The 17,399-nt window shown below is 47.0% G+C and overlaps 1 protein-coding gene across 4 annotated transcripts in view; it reads right to left on the reverse strand.

The window, feature by feature from the left end:
* DDR1 (discoidin domain receptor tyrosine kinase 1) overlaps positions 1-17,399 on the reverse strand; it is a 98,221-nt gene that overhangs the window by 51,977 nt on the left and 28,845 nt on the right. Inside the window, exon 1 of one of the 4 annotated variants that reach the window (XM_081901570.1) lies at positions 11,737-11,913. The exons of 1 other annotated variant lie outside the window; for it this stretch is intronic. The gene's annotated coding sequence lies outside the window, so the exon portion shown is untranslated. Of the gene's footprint in view, positions 1-11,597; positions 11,914-17,399 lie in introns of those variants that run through there. 2 more of the 4 variants (XM_081901569.1, XM_081901572.1) reach the window with 2 other exon arrangements.

Below are 17,399 nucleotides of genomic sequence, written 5' to 3' on the forward strand. Positions count from 1 at the left end.
GAGTCCTCTTAGTAAAAAAGGACACATCCATTGTGGGAATCATCTTAAAACAGGGGAGGAAAATGTGACAATGAATGAATAGCCTTTTAATAATTATAGTTTCAAAGGAGGGGGGGGAGGAATCTACCTCTGGCTCAAATCATAGGTGATGGGGAACTCAGACCCCCAAACTACAGTGCTGCCCATACTTCACCTGGAAGCAAATCCTGAAAACTGGCTTTTAAGCAAATAGAGTGAAAAGGGCTGGGAGGGGAGTGAACACCGGAAAACCACCAAGTAGCATTTTCATGTTTCTTATCTTTAACTTTGTTTCCTTGACTATACAGTAACTGGAAGTTTTGGGGCCAGGCACGCTAAACAAATCAACTACAGTGGTACCTCGGGTTACATACGCTTCAGGTTACATATGCTTCAGGTTACAGACTCCGCTAACCCAGAAACAGTACCTCGGGTTAAGAACTTTGCTTCAGGATGAGAACAGAAATTGTGCTCCAGAGGCAGGAGAAGGCCCCATTAGCTAAAGTGGTGCTTCAGGTTAAGAACATTTCCAGGTTAAGAACAGACCTCCAGAATGAATTAAGTTCTTAACCCGAGGTACCACTGTACTTGCTTGTTGCCCCCATGACTATCATTTTTCTACAGCGCCTCTCCACAGCATTTTTACTAAGCAAAAATACTTACTAAATTTTACTCCCACCAGGTAAGATTGTGAAACAAGACACAATGTGAGTAAGGTGGCCTTTTTCTGCAGGCATCAGGCCAACATTCAACAGGTGCAGTAATTCCTCACATGAGAATGCAGCAGTGGGGGAAGCTGCACCTGAATTTCTGCCCGCCACACAGTCCTTAAGGGCACAGGATCCCGGCCAAAGAGTGGACAGAGAAAAGGATGGTGTATTCCCATGACATTGCCTCCAACTACTCAGGGAAGACTCACTGAAACTAAGGAAGATACCGTATTTTTCGCTCTATAAGACGCACCAGACCACAAGACACACCTAGTTTTTGGAGGAGGAAAACAAGAAGAAGAAAAATTCTGAATCTCAGAAGCCAGAACAGCAAGAGGGATCCCTGTGCAGTGAAAGCAGCAATCCCTCTTGCTGTTCTGGCTTCTGTGATAGCTGAGCAGCCTGCATTCGCTCCATAAGACGCACAGACATTTCTCCTTACTTTTTAGGAGGGAAAAAGTGATTCTTATAGAGCAAAAAATACGGTATTTTAGGCATATCTAGTAACTTCAGTAGGTCTACTCTGAGTAGGACTAGCATGGAATACAACCCTTTATGCCAAAATAAACAACCTCTGATAATAAAAATCAGATGGGGTGGGTGGGAGAAGAGAGAATTCTGGGCCTTTCACTGAAAATCAAGCGTTGCTTGGAGAGAGGGTGAGATTCATCAAGCCCTTTTCTGTTGCGAAGTCTCCTTTGGCATATTCAGAGGTAGATTAACTCTGAAACTGGAGGTTCTATCTGGCCATCAATTGACCGATGTCTTTCCTTTTCCAGATCCAGACACAGTCTACCTCTCCGAATACGCTGAAGGAGACAAACGGCAGAACTGGATGCAACCTGTGATTTCCCAAGACGCCAAACAAGTCCCATCTCTTTCTCTAAAATGGCCCCCAAAAACAACCCAGCAATATCCCTTGCAGACCAAACCCACAGCATGTGACGAAGCCCAACCCACGCACAGCACAACAGCTGTAGTAATGAAAAGAATGCCACATGGCGTGAGGAGATGTGAAGGAGGGCACAGCAGCCCCTGGGTATTTAACTGCATCGCAGAAGAAAGAATCTCAGCAAGCAAAGGTGGTCATGCAGGGGTTAGGAGAAAAGGAGGGGGGAACTGCCTTTTTACTCTTCAGGGCACAGCAACCCGCCCAGCTGATAACCTGGTACCACAACTGGCCAGGGATTATGGGAGTCGTGTTTGGCAGCAACACCCAGAGGGCTACAAATTCAACCTTCCCTTTTCTGAGGGAAAATCTGAGCTGTCAACCTTCCCTTTTCTGAGGGAAATTCTGAGCTGTCAACCTTCCCTTTTCTGAGGGAAATTCCCTTATTCCAGCGCCGTTTCCCACTGCTTCCCACTGCTATCCCAGATTGTTAGATATCCCGTAGACTGTCCCGGTGACAGGTGAGGCTACTGATCCCTTATTTTCGAGGCTGCTGATCCCTTTTTTTCAAATCTGAAAGTTGACAGCTATGTACAAATTCCCCAGCCCAGCACAGAACTATGAACTGTCTTAGCAAATCTAAGAAAAGACCGCTAACAGGCCAGCACACCGGTCAAAGCAGGAAGCTACTTTAGCCTGGCATTGCTCCGCTCTGACTGGCAGCTGCTCTCCAAGGGTCTCTGGCAGAGAAAGGTCTTTCCCATCACCTGCTAGCCTAAGATGCGAGGCTTTGAGCCTACGACTTTCCATATGTACTGTGGTACCTCGGGTTACAGACGCTTCAGGTTACAGACACTTCAGGTTACAGACTCCACTAACCCAGAAATAGTACCTTAGGCTAAGAACTTTGCTTCAGGATGAGAACAGAAATTGTGCTCCGGTGGCACAGCAGCAGCAGGAGGCCCCATTACCTAAAGTGGTACCTCAGGTTAAGAACAGTTTCAGGTTAAGAACGGACCTCCGGAATGAATTAAGTTCTTAACCTGAGGTACCACTGTATTTTGCAGATGGCCTGAGCTTTATTGGGGCAGGGAGTGACTGTGTTCAGCTGATGATTGTGTCCAGAGTAATATAATAACCAGCATGCTGTCCTCAGGCCAAAGCCCTCTCAAAATATACTGAGCCTCAGTTTCCTCCCCAGAACATGAGGATTGCCGTGCTAGGTCAAGCCAAGAGTCCACTAATCTCAAATGTTTTATCAGCTGACAGTGGCCAGCCAGATGGGGAGGTCACACGCAGGGCACTATGAGGATATCCTTCCCATTCCTTAAAAAATAAAATCCTTAACATCTGGTGGCCAGAGGTAGACCATCTCTGAACATGAAGGATGGATTTTTGTGATCCTTCACAGGTGCATTCTTTAAAAGCTATTTAGACTGCAACCCTATTCTCATTTAGCTCAGAGTAATTCCCACTGAACTCAAATAGTTCACAGAGCGGCAACCCGAAAATGGGCATTTCCCACCATCACCCTTTGGCCATATGAGAAGCAACATCCATCAGTTGTTTCCAAACATCTTGTACAGACATCTTGTTCTGCCCAGGCTTTCGCTGACTATTACTGAATGTTTTTTTTTTAATCTCTTTTTCAGGATGCTGCTTTGCTCCTTTTACATTTGTTATCTCTTGTTTTTATTATACTGATTTATTGGGTGGTTTCCAAGTAGCACATTCCATTAGCACAAGGACTTCCGCCTTTGCCGCAGAGCTCCCCAACCTTCTCCCCAAATCTGTTCTGGGGCTCACCCACCGTCTGGAGCAGATTTTTGGGGGGCACAGGATGTGCACGGGGAGGAAAGTAGGGGGGGAGTTCCGTTACACAAGTGAAAATCCTTGCGTTGATGGGACGACAAGTTAGCTAGATGCCACCCATTGCATTTATGTTGGGTTTCTCTGTGCCGCTTAGAGATCTTTTAAATACTAAGTGGTTTAGAAATGCTAATAAGCAAACAAATACAGTCGTACCTTGGAAGTCGAAAGGAATCTGTTCCAGAAGTCCAGTCGACTTCCAAAATGTTCGAAAACCAAAGCGCGGCTTCTGATTGGCTGCAGGAAGCTCCTGCAGCCAATCGGAAGCCGCTGAAGCTCCGTCAGATGTTTGGCTTCCAAAAGAACATTTGAAAACCAGAACAGTCACTTTCGGGTTTTGATCGTTCGGGAGCCAAAACGTCAGAGAACTAGGCTGTTCGACTTCCAAGGTACAGCTGTAGTTCTGCATCGAGATGTATAGGACTCCAGAGTTAATGTGGTAACTGCCACCATTTGTGGGAAGTGACTATAGGGCATTCTGGTCTCCTACAAATGTACAGCTTTCTTTCTTTTCTTTTAAAAGGCTTGCTCCTTGCTCTTTTATATTGCAAAGATTCTTGATTAGGCCAACCTACACTCACTTATCTAGAAACATAAATCTACTGAGCCCAAAAACACAGGATCAAGTTGCTCATTTTGCTCTTCCAGAGAGGCACATACCGAAGCCATTCTACTGCCTGCCTTCCCTCTGGGCCCCACTCCCAAGCTTGTCTTCTTAACCGTGTTAAGGACTAGAAACTTGCATTGCAAGCCACTGAAAGAGTCTCAGTTCTGCAGCAGAAAAACTGCAGCAGCACAGAACTGCTTGTGTTCAAACCTGAATCTTTCCTGAAGCAACCACACACCGACGGGGGATAAGCTTGCACTAAGGGTCGATTAATGTGCCCCGACGGACATGAGAATATTGGGTTGTCAGAGAACGTTCTTAATGTCCTTTTGCTGTGTTCATCATTTTACACTGCCCCAGACAACTTCACCTTAGCTCCCTACAGGTTTCTATCTAAGAGACTGCTGATTCAGCCACAGAATCCCGCAAGGAGTGATTATTGGCAGAGGCGCCTGAACGTGTGGAGTGCTCCATCAATGATATGTTGCCTTTATTAACATGTCAGCTTAGTTAACTATTGCATATTACAGTTACAGAGAGAGATATGCCATAACGGTGCAGCAGGGAGCAAACCGCCCAGGAATGCTAGAAATCTTGTTGCCTTGTCCTCTACCTTTCCTCTTGGGCAATTTCCCCCTCCTTTAATGTTCCCAATCTCCCCATGCTCCAGACGCAGATTGCAAACTCCTTGGGGCAGGGGTCTTTCCACTTTGATTAAATAACAAACAATAACAATACTGACGGTGAATCAAAAAGGAACAAAGGCTACAGCAAAGGGAGATACAGAAAGTGGCGGCTGTTCCACTGTTTTTGCTCAGAGACAAGGGCAAACATCTCCTCCGCTCCAGCAGATCAATTATAATTACAGCGGTACCTCAGGTTAAGTACTTAATTCGTTCCGGAGGTCCGTTCTTAACCTGAAACTGTTCTTAACCTGAAGCACCACTTTAGCTAATGGAGCCTCCTGCTGCTGCTGTGCTGCCGCTGCACGATTTCTGTTCTCATCCTGAAGCAAAGTTCTTAACCCGAGGTACTATTTCTTGGTTAGCGGAATCTGTAACCTGAGGCGTCTGTAACCTGAAGTGTCTGTAACCCGAGGTACCACTGTACTAGCTCAACTGGTGGTTGTGTTTGCTTGTTTTCCTTTTCCCTCCCCATCCCCATTTCCTTTTGTGTCGTGCCTTTTATATTCCGAGGGCATAGACTGTCTTCTTTGTTACTCTGGGAGCCTTTTTTGACTGAAGATTGGGGGGGGATGCTTAAAAGAAAGAAATATGAAGTCCCTTCAAGCATTGTCATTTTAAAGATGTGCTCATAAAATGTTTTATGTCTACATATGAGAATGTAACGCCTGGGTAGACCAAAAAAATGTTTGCAAACAAGTATTCACAGGTGCAATTGTCAGGGAACTGGGATCGGCCACATCTCTCTACTAATGAGTGTGCATGTGAGGGTCAGGCGGTCAGAGAGCAATGCTAATGCCATTCCGCCTTGTTCGTTTACACATGTAGCGAGCGGCCTTTGACAAATTGCAGCCTCAGCTACTTATCTGCAAAATCTCCCTAAACAGAAACCAGAACTGAAGGCTCCACCGCTGGTGCGATCACGAAACAAGAGCCGGGAGGATTATCGCTAATAGCGAGCTCACTCTCCAAGCGCTGGTCCTTATGTAGCCAAAAACAGCTCCATCCTAGGCACAAAAGAAAGCTATCCGCAAGCTTGCAGAAGCCCCTAGATTTGCAAAAGTACACAGAAATCTACAGGAAGTTGGGGAGACAAGGAATAAAAGGCAAGGAGGCCCCCCAAACAGCCCAATGCAAACTGAGCATGCTCAGTGGACACAGAATGCTGAGTGGCTGCTGGACAAGATCCAGGAAATGGAGATAAATGGAGTGTCCTGGAAATGGGTACTTGCGGTTAGCTGGAACCCTGAACAGGAAGCACACGACACTGCAACATTTTCTTCCCCGTCCCACTTATTTATTCCTAGCCTCCTGGAACCCAGAGTTATCTGGGAATTCTAATGAACCAAAAAAACCAGTGTTCAGAAGGCTTCCGTCCGCCATCTTGATTCAAAATGGTGCCCAACCGTATCCAAGCAGAGAAGCAAACCCACTCCTCGTTCTTAGGAGCCATTGTGCAAAACGCGGTTAAGATGTTTTTAAAAGAGATGTCCCTACAAATAGCAAACAAGCAACTTTCCAAAATATATAGAAGATGGTGATTATGAATATTATTATATTCTGCCTTTCTTGGAAGGAGTTCAGGGCAAAACACAAGGTGCTTTGCTCCAACCACTTTTATCCTCCCAATAAGCCTGTGGGGTAGGCTATCTAGAGACAGACTGACTGACTCATGGCCTCTCAGTGAACCTCCTAGCTTTGTGGGAATTTGAGCCTGAGGCCTTGTCTGCAGAATGATCTCCAAACTGAAGGGTGTCTTGCCCTAACTTTCGATTCTACTATTTATTTACTTATTTTGTTTGTTTGTCACTCTTCTTAGGAGGCAACTCAAAGCAACTTGCACCAAAATAAGTTAAAAAGCAACAATGAAACCTAAAAACACGATGATTCAAATAAAAAACTGAAAACAAAGTTAACAACAACAACAGGAAGAAAAAGAAGCCAGAGTGCTACTCTCCAAGTTAAGAGCCAAAAGCTCAGAGGAATAAGAAAATACTCTAGGTTAAAAACACACCATCTCACAAACACAAAGACCCCTTTTCCACTGTTTTTTTAAGAAGCTGATGGGTTAAAGTCATTTCTGAGATGTTGTTAATTATGTACCTCATAATTTTAAGCTTTCTGTTTTATGATATACAGTGGTACCTCTGGTTATGAACTTAATTCATTCCGGAGATCCGTTCTTAACCTGAAATGGTTCTTAACCTGAGATTCCACTTTAGCTAATGGGGCCTCCCGCTGCTGCCGTGCAATTTCTGTTCTCATCCTGAGGTAAAGTTCTTAACCTGAGGTACTATTTCTGGGTTAGTGGAGCCTGTAACCTGAAGCGCATGTAACCTGAGGGGTTTGTAACCCGAGGTACCACTGTATTCCCCACCCAGAGTGGCTGGGGAAACCCAGCCAGATGGGCAGAGTATAAATAATAAAGGTTTATTTTTATTTTTTATTGATGATGATGATGATGATGGACTGCCTGGTGACCACCTCTGGGGAAGGGCAGTCCAGATATAGATATAGATATAGATATAGATATAGATATAGATATAGATAGATATAGATATAGATATAGATATAGATATAGATATAGATATAGATATAGATATATAGATATAGATATATATGGAAAACCACCACAAAACAATCAGCAGCATCTCACTTAGTATGCATTGGGCTGTTTCCACCCCCTTCCCCCCCGTCAAAATAAAGATTTATTGTACTTCTACAAACCTCAGGGTTCCCCCAGGTCTCCAACTGACACCCCCTTTGTGCTTGGGTGGTGTCGTTTTGGCTGTGTAAGCCACGGCCCTCACTGGCTGGTGTCATTCAGACAGGCAAGGTGAGATGCTGGGAGCCCACACAGGATGTGCAGCTGCAGCCAATGGCAGGCCGAGCCAAGGAATCCTGGCTTTGCCCCAATCCTCCCCCCCTGCTGAGGTCCAGAGGGAGGAAGAAGCTGGCAGGCAGTTTCATTCACCCCCTTGGATGTCTATCAAAAGGCAGCCAGGTGGACGAGGACTTAAAGAGGACTTGAGGTTGATGGGACAGTGACCCGTTTGCCCTCCTGGAAAAGCCTCCACCAGCCTGAACACTGGATGCAGATGGCCAGAGGGAACTTGCGCACGCAGAAAAGGCATTGCAACAAATTTCAGTTACTGGGAAGCAACAGTTGTGGCAGTGCTGCTGCCCCCTTGCCCTATGTTGCGTCCTTTCCCAAAGGCATCCAACCGTCCACTGCAAGAACAATTGGGGGACAGAGCCTGATAGGGCAAGGAACGCACAAAGCTTTTATTGAGTCTGACCAGCTTAGTGTCGTCTACTCTGCCTGGCAGCAGAAGCTCCCCAGGATCTCCCCAGTCCTACCAGAAGTGTTGGGAATTGAACCCACAACCTTGAGCCAAGAAAGTGCTCTGCGGTGGATCCCCAACCCTTCTCTGAGATCCCTGTCCTTTGGCTAAGTAAATATTGTTTGCAACACGCACATGTCCCCCTTTACCCCAAATCAATCCATCTCAAAGAATGACCCTCTGCTTCTGCACACAACTAAGTTTTACCCTGAAATGAATGCACCCAAAGTTGCTCCTCACTATTCATGTTATTCATGTTACTGTACTTCCCTGCCAGTGTTAAAGCTTCAGATTTATGCTAATCACCAAATGGCACCTTAAACCTAGGTTAGGGTCACCACCACAGAATGTCTACACAGCATCTTCTTTCCGAATGAAATTGCCAGTATTAGCATTAATTTTATTTCTATAGCGCTTTATGTTTTAAAGACAAAATCTCAAAGCAGTTTACAACACTTTAAAAACATCAAATTAAGCCACCCAGAATAAAACAAATTCAAGCTTCCAAGGAAATATTTCAGATCCTTCTCTAAGTGACATTTTGCTTTCCCCATATTTATTTACCTGCTTAATTTATATAGTTGCCCATAGTGGAAGTACTCTAGGAAGCCAGTGTCGTGTAGTAGTTAAGAGTGTCAAACTAGGACCTGGAAGGGTGACCTCAGACAGGTGAACTAATGCCAGTGTACTGGAAGAAGCAAAGATCACCAGTGTCAAAGCAATCATTCTTCAACATCAACTTTGTTGGACTGGTCATATTGTGCGGATGTCTGATTATCGTTTCCAAAGCAATTACAGTGGTACCTCGGATTACATACGCTTCAAGTTACAGACGCGTCACTCTGCTAACCCAGAAATAGTACCTCAGGTTAAGAACTTTGCTTCAGGATGAAAACAGAAATCACGCAGCAGCGGCGCAGCAGCAGGAGGCCCCATTAGCTAAAGTGGTGCTTCAGGTTAACAGTTTCAGGTTAAGAACGGACCTCCAGAACGAATTAAGTATGTAACCAGAGGTACCAAGGTACTCTATTCCGAACTTAGAAATGGAAAGTGTAATGCTGGTGGTCAACAAAAGAGGTTTAAAGACTGTCTCAAGGCACATTTTAGTATACAACATCTGGGAAACATTTGCCTAAGAGCACTCCAATTGGAGAACAGCCTTTACCAAAGGTGTCATGGGCTTTGAAGACGCTCAAACTCACAACGCAAGGGAGAAAAGTGCTAAGAGGAAGGCACGTTTGGCAAATCCACACCGTGATCAACTCCCGCCCGGAAACCAATGTCCCCACTGTGGAAGGACGTGTGGATCCAGAATTGGCCTCCACAGTCACTTACGGACTCATTGTTAAAACTGTGTTTATGGAAGACAATCTTACTCAACTACGAGTGATCACCAAAGAAAGAAGAAGAAGAGTGTCAAACTAGGACGTGGGAGGGTGACCTTGGTCCGGTCACAGCCTCTTAACCTACCTCAAGGGGTCATTTTAGGGATTAACCAAGATTGGGAGTGGGGGTTGAATCATGTACTCCTTGGAGAAAAAGGTGGGATATAAACTAAGCTACTCTGCTTGCCTGCTTAAGAAAACTGGAGGGGCCAGCCAGATGGAGATGCCCGTTGCCAGCCTGGCATCCACAGATCTCCATGCAGTTGCAATTGGACCCGTGCCACTTGCTAAACGTGCCTGGCGAATTTCGAACACTGAGTATGACAAACGTTGGATACAAGCCAATATCCCCACTGGCGGTTTGAACCCCCCTTTTGGACCATGTGGGGCTTCTGGCTACTGCTGCTGCCTCAGTAAACCTGGTGATTACAGGACAAGGTGGTTTAAAAACATCAGAAATCTGCCTTGTTGTGATGAACACCAACCCTGTTAATAAAAATAATAATGCTTGTCTGTATGCACAGTGCTCTTCCTAAGCGCTCAAGAGTGCTCTCCCTGAATAATCACCATAATAAATCTCTAGCATTGCAACCCTGGTGCATTATAGTAATAATCTTGATTTCTAAACTCAAGTCCACGGTTGCTGTATTAAAACGCCAAGGAATTATTTGCCGCTGTTAGAATCCTGGCATTTCTCAGATGCCCAAACCTAAAGGGAGCCACTTCTTTCCCCCTGCTTGGAACCAGAGAGAAAGGTTAAGAGCTGTTCATCCATCGGCAAGCAGCAGGAAAGCTCAAAACCCACCTGCCTTTCGAAAAGCAGCTGGCGTCACGGCTGAAAAATGGGAAATGAAGGGCAACTTTGCACACGCTGGAGTTTCAGGCCCCTGGCCGTAAAACCTCCTGTTCAGAAAAGCCAGATGAAAGGGGTGGGGAAGAGGGAAATCAATCAAAGGGTGGAATCTGATCTCGTTTTTTACAAGATGCACATTGTGGGAAACACAGATCAGAAATGACACCACGTCTCAGATAAAAGGTACTGGGCAGGGGGTGTTTGGAAACCTGTTTTCCCCTAATCCCAGAAAACCAGGGGGGCAGGGGGAAGAGAACCTAGCTGGGGTTGCCTTGGGATGTTTCACAGGTAATAATAATAATAATAAACCCTTCCCTACAGAAAGCACTCACATCCACAAACTAGCGTGCAATCTCTGAATCATCTGTGGTTAGATGTAAATATATATCTGTACACTAATGCCAGCAGCGATTTCAGTATGTGTTACTACATTTCTCTCCCATCTTTTCTTCAAGGCTGCAAACATGGTTCTCCTCGATCCATGTCATCCGTACAACAACCCTGTGAGGTGGGTGGACTCAAACCCTGGTTCCCCAAGTCCAAGACCAACACTCTAACCACTCCAACACACCTGCTCTCTTTGTGCAAATCCCCCAAGGACATGAACAGGTGCAGCCCAGAGCCTAGTCCCACACTCTAACCACTACACCACACTGCCGACTCTCTTCCGAAAGAGCTCAAGAGCAGCGTACAATTGATAGCAGGGAAAATTTAAGCAAAAAAAAAAAAAAGGCACTGGAAAACGAACGCATATTATACATGTGCGAGTCGTTGCGCATTCAGCGGTGCACACAACTGTCGGTAGGACGAGTTGGGTTGCATGCTAATTGCCACACAAAAGCGCAGCCCATTCGCGATGTCTGCCGCAGCCCTTAAGGATGAGGGAAAGGCACTCTGCCCATGATCAGGGACACTCTCTTCTTCGCACGTTCCAAGGGTTCAACCGGACGCCGAGGAGCTTCTGTTGCTAAGAGATGGGGAGCCCCAACGCTGCCTAAGCTCAAGACCCCGCTACGCCCCGAATCCACTTCTCTTGACACGTATGTATACAAAGCAAGCAGGCGGCAGGTGAGAATGGCTTGAAGCCAAGCCCAGACCAGGAACTGGGAAGAAGTCCCAGTTTGTTTTCATTGCTTTATCGACTCCTTCTGCCTCGCCCGGGTTCGTCTCACTTTCAACGGCGGCTCAAGGTTACAAAAGGAAGGAAAAGGAAAAGGCGCACGGGGGGGGGGGGGTTACCTTTTCTGGATTCTCCTCTTCAAACTCAAACAGCGCTTAAATCCAGCCAGTTACAGAACCGGGTAAAATGCGGCGGAAAGAAAAGAGAGAATTAACTCCGCCAAGACAGAAAGAGAGAAATTCCAGCTCCGGAGCTCACTTGGTAGGAGGAATAATCCAGCCGGGAACCAGGGCGCAGAGAGAAGGCGCGTCTGCCGTGCGCAAAAGCGCGAGCCGGAGCCGAGCCGCCTTGCAACTGGCGAGGGAAAAGAGTCCTGCTCCGAAGTTGCACAGCCAGTTGCTCCCGGCTGATCTCATCCAGCCCGATTTGCATAGCTCTCTCTCTCTCTCTTCCCCTCCCCGCCTTGGCCGTCCTTGGCGGGGCGGGGACTCGGCTGCTGCCGGCGGCCGGCTGGCGCAGGAGGCGTTGCAACGCGCGCGCTTCCCTCCCTCCTTCTCTCCCTCCTCTTTCCTTTCTTTTACACCCACCTCTCCAGCCCGGCCCCCTCTCGCTTCGCATCGCCACCGCGCCAGCCTCTCTGAAATTAACTCACGCCTTTTTTTGCTCAGCTGTTGGCCAGTTTCTTTCTCTCTCTCTCTCTCCCAAGAGAGGCCCCCCTCGCCTAGTTTGGTGGCGCTTGGATTGCGCTTGCAAGAGAGGAGAGGGAGAGAGAAGGGGGGGGGGGTGGAGGCAACGGCGGCTCCTCCTGGGCTGCTGTACCCCAAGGCGAAGCTGAGCTCCGAAAGTCGCCGGGCAAAGGTCTCTCCTCCCTCCGGCTTTTTGTCTGGACAGAAAAGGGCAACCTGGGAAGGATCTCTCTGTGGTTTCTTTGTGAGAGATAAGATAAAGCCAAGTGTTCTTAAAGCGCCACTTCTGCAGCCTGCTCAGGAGGGATAGGAAAGTTTCTCTGCAGCAATCAGTGTTCCAGATCTTTTTCTTTTATTGTAGCTGTTTGCTATGCCATGGCATGCGTGGCGCTGTAAAAAAAAAATGCAATAGGCTGGAGGTGCTTTTTTATAGAATCATAGAATTGTAAAGTCGGAAGAGATCCCCCGGGTCCTGTAGCCCAACTCTCTATTATGCAGGAATAAATCTAGAAGTTGAGACGGTGGGAAAAGGAGGAAGAAAATGAAAACACGGGCAGAGATAAACAGTGGGAGAATACATGTATGTGTGTGGTTGTTTAAACTACAGGTGATTTGTTGTGGGATCATTATTTAGTAATGTGTAGTGAACTTTGTATAATAGAATGATAGTTATTTCCTTTGAGTAAACAACACTGTCCTTCCTCCAGGGAGCTCAGGCTATCCCAATTTTAACCTCACAACAATCTTTTCAGGCAGGCTAGGCTGAGGGAGGGGACGCGGGTGGCGCTGTGATCCCTGCAACGGGGTGAGCTCCCATTGCTTGGTCCCTGCTCCTGCCAACCTAGCAGTTCAAAAGCACGTCAAAGTGCAAGTAGATAAATAGGTACTGCTCCAGCAGGAAGGAGCGGCTTAGTCATGCTGGCCACATGACCCAGAAGCTGTACACCGGCTCCCTCGGCCAATAAAGCGAGATGAGTACGGCAACCCCAGAGTCGTCCGCGACTGGACCTAATGGTCAGGGGTACCTTTACCTTTTAAGGCTGAGGGAGAGTGGCAGCTCAAGGTCACTCATCAAGATCCTGAAGAACTGTGACACCACGGCGGCTCTCACTTTCTAACATGGCACAACAGTGTGCAGAGGTGGCATTTACCACCCTCCCCCCCAAAAAAAATTTTTTTTATTCAAGTTGGCACCCCTGACAGTGTGGGGTAAGTTTAAAGTGGGAGGGGGCACAGCGGGCATCAGTAGCAAACCTTGCTGGTGGGTCAAGAGGAGAACCCACAAGTTCCCACAGGTGCCCCATCCTTGCACAGCTGGCTTGCAACCTGATCTAAGGTAGATTGCAATAGCAACATTAAAGGTAAAGGTAAAGGTACCCCTGCCCATTCGGGCAGTCTTGACAGACTCTAGGGTTGTGCGCACATCTCACTTTCAGGTCACATGGCCAGCGTGACAAGCTGCATCTGGCGAGCCAGCGCAGCACACGGATCGCCGTTTACCTTCCCGCTGGTAAGCGGTCCCTATTTATCTACTTGCACCCGGGGGTGCTTTCGAACTGCTAGGTTGGCAGGCGCTGGGACCGAACGACAGGAGCGCACCCCGCCGCGGGGATTCGAACCGCCGACCATGCGATCAGCAAGTCCTAGGTGCTGAGGTTTTACCCACAGCGCCACCCACATCCCCAATAGCAACATTATCACCGTGCAAATATATGGAGGAGGACGAAGAAGAAGGTCCCCAAATGGATCACGGTAGGTTGGATCTGAAAAGGTGAAGATTACTAATCAGGGAAGAGTGAGAAGAGTTCTAAATATCACACCACCGGGGTTTGTTTTGAGAAAGATATGTGACACTATAGAGGCCATCCAAGGTATTGGACATTGCAGCAGGGGGGGGGTGAATCATGCCATTATCAAACCCAGGATTTCCTGGCTTCAGGAATGACTTAGATCCTGCTTCTGTGCTGCCTGTGGGCTTTCCACAACGCATCTCCTCTCTCCGGGAGACTGGAAATTACAGAATTGCTGAGAGTGAAAGCTAAGCTGGCACAAGGGCAAAGCGTGACAATGGAAAAGCATTTCCCAGCAGCAAAGGTTTCCCTTTTGATTATGGATGAGCCAGAATGAGAAACTGATTAATACACGTGGACGTGACTTATTTCATTTTATGTAGCGGGGGAGGGGGAGGACATTTTGCAGAACTTAGGAGCCAGCCAGGTTTTCCAAGGAAAACCTGCAGAGGAGACTCAAATGCCAAGGTATGGAAGGTTCCTGCTCTTAATTGGTGGGTGCTGATCTCCTCCCCCTCTTCACCTCCATATTCTCACAGCCACTCTTATTATGACCAGAAGGGTAGCCTTGTTCGTCTGTTACAACAAAACACACACACACCAGAGGGGAGAGAGGGAGAAAGGGCTATAGCTTCTTAAAAACGAACAGATTTATTGTGACATATGCTTTCACACGTCAGATGAAGTGGGATCTAGTCTACAAACGTTTGTGCCCTAATAAATCTGTGTAAGTCTATAAGGCGCCACAGAACGTTCTCCCGTGTGCACATCTTTTAGAGCTGTGCCCTAGCACCGAGAGAGGTTCTACAGATGTGGCCCAAGAAGCCCTGGTTCAAATTAGGGAAGAGGGTTTTAAAAATCTGTATCACTCTATGGGTGCTTCCATGGGAGTGAGCATGCATCCTGAATAGTTGGCAGAGAAGTTGGCTGCAGCAGACAATGGATTCCTTGGCATTTCTTGGAGACAGGAACTGCTGCCCCTACAGATCCTGCTGCCCGAGGCAGTTGCCTGACCTTGCCTCATGGGTGGGCTGGCCCTGAAGACCAGTATACATTGGGGGAATAGAAAACTTTGGCTCACAATTTGGATAGCCATAATAGGAGAGAGAGATCTTCATAATGCATTGGGAGGGGAGAGACACCCAAATGCCCTTGACTGCACCACTGCTATCTGACCTTGACATAAGAACATGAGAAGAGTCTTCTGAATCAGGCCAGAGACCCATCTAGTGAGAAGCCAGCAAGCTGGGCCCAAGCACAAGAGCTATCTTCCTCTCTGGCATTCAGAAACTAGGGCTGCCATCTGTCCAGATTTCCCCGGACATTACTGGCATTTCAAAGGTGCAGTTGACATCCAGGGGTAATTTCTGAAAGGTGGTGCTTTGTCTTGGATCTTAGAGGCAAGTCAATCAATAAAACACAGATTGGGGGTGGCATTTTTGTAAAAACAACTTTCAGGGTGTCCTTGTTTCTACTTTTTGATACAGTGGTACCTCGGGTTAAGAACTTAATTTGTTCTGGAGGTCCGTTCTTAACCTGAAACTGTTCTTAACCTGAAGCACCACTTTAGCTAATGGGGCCTCCCGCTGCCGCTGCACCGCCAGAGCACGATTTCTGTTCTCATCCTGAAGCAAAGTTCTTAACCTGAGGTACTATTTCTGGGTTAGTGGAGTCTGTAACCTGAAGCGTCTGTAAGCTGAGGTACCACTGTATTTGGGAATCCTACAGAAGCTCATTGCCTCTAGCGTAGCCATCATGGCTGTTAGTCATCGATAGCCTTTGCCTCCATGATGTTATCTAATCTTCTTTTAAGGACTTATGAAGAGCCTGACATACAGATGATCTCAGTAAGAGGGACCAACAGAATGACTTACTATGGCACAAGGCCTCCCTCGTGGGAATTGAGGTAGCCTTATTTTTGCTTTCCTGCTGCTTGCTGGATGCTTTTACTGCTTTTTTTTACCGCTGACTATTTATTGCATTTCATGATGACTTGAGATGTATGATCTATTGATTATTTTTATGATCCTGTTTGCATGGTTTTATGCTCCGAGTTGCTTTGAGAGCTCTTAAGGGTCAGAAAGGAGATTTCTGCCAGGGTGCTCCAGTAATTTCTAGTAGGGAATGGTAGTACAGTGGTACCTCAGGTTAAGAACTTAATTTGTTCCGGAGGGCCGTTCTTAACCTGAAACTGTTCTTAACCTGAGGTACCACTTTAGCTAATGGGGCCTCCCGCTGCCGCTGCGCCACCGCCACACAATTTCTGTTCTCATCCTGAGGCAAAGTTCTTAACCTGAGGTACTATTTCTGGGTTAGTGGAGTCTGTAACCCGAAGTACCACTGTACTGCATAAACGAAGGGAGCAGTTTGTGTCTCCAAATACCCAGTAACTGTTTTCTGTTTGCTGTCCACTTCAAAGCCTGCCCCAATGTGCGCAGAGTTCAGAGCACTCAGGACACTTCCATAGAACCAGTTTATCTGAGGATTCACCCTGATCTCTTTGCACAAAGTTTGCTGGAGGTTAGACGGCACTGGTTATTTACTGCACATTTGCCTTGACAGTTTTGCAGGGAGGTTATAGGATGTTGTGTTGAGCAATTGCCTTCCCATGCTTTCTAGTAATAATCATAGAATCATAGGACTGTAGAGCTGCAAAGGACCCTGGCGGTCGTCTAGTCCAACTGCCTGCAATGCAGGAATATGCAGCTGCCCTGCAATCTTGGCGCTATCAGCACCAATTCTAACTAACTGAGCTATCCAGCCCGTCTGATTGGGTTGCCCCAGCCATTCTGCACAGCTTCCAACAGAATTGACAAAAACACACCAGAACATCAAATATTAAAAACCTCTGGTGCATTTTGCCATTACTTTCTCTATTGCAAAAAGTTCAGTCGGGGGGGGGGGGGCAGAACGGGTTTGTTGTGCAAGGCAGAGCACCCAAAATCCACTTTAATTGCACTGCCTGAAGTTGCATCTGGTTGGCTACTGTGCAAACAGGATGCTGGTCTAGATGGGGCCTGATCCAGCCGGCTCTCCTTATGTGCTTTTGCTGGTATGCTTGGGTGAATTCCCCAAGATTTGGGAAAGACGAAGGGAGCAGTTAGCGTTTCAGCAAGGTCTGTGCTTTTCTCTGCCGCTCAGCTACTCTTAAATTAAAGAGCAGGCGAGAGAGAGGTCCTGTCTGCACAGATCTCCTGTGTCATGTCTAATTTGGCCCTTAAAAAACCGGAAAAGATTCGGAGGAGAGCAACATAGATGATTGCTGGTTTGGAATGCATGATTAACGCCAGAGGAAAAGCTGAAGGAACGGGGCAGGTGTAGCCCCGCGTGAAGGAGGATTAAGGAGAACATGGGCAGTGATTTTCCAAGAATCAGAAAGACTGTTGTAAACAAGAAGAAGACCACAACCTTGAGGGATGGGTCAAGAAGCAAGGCAAGGGTTTTC

The sequence above is a fragment of the Podarcis melisellensis genome, assembly GCF_964234715.1.
Source record: "Podarcis melisellensis genome assembly, chromosome: 2".
Taxonomy (NCBI): Eukaryota; Metazoa; Chordata; class Lepidosauria; order Squamata; family Lacertidae; genus Podarcis; species Podarcis melisellensis.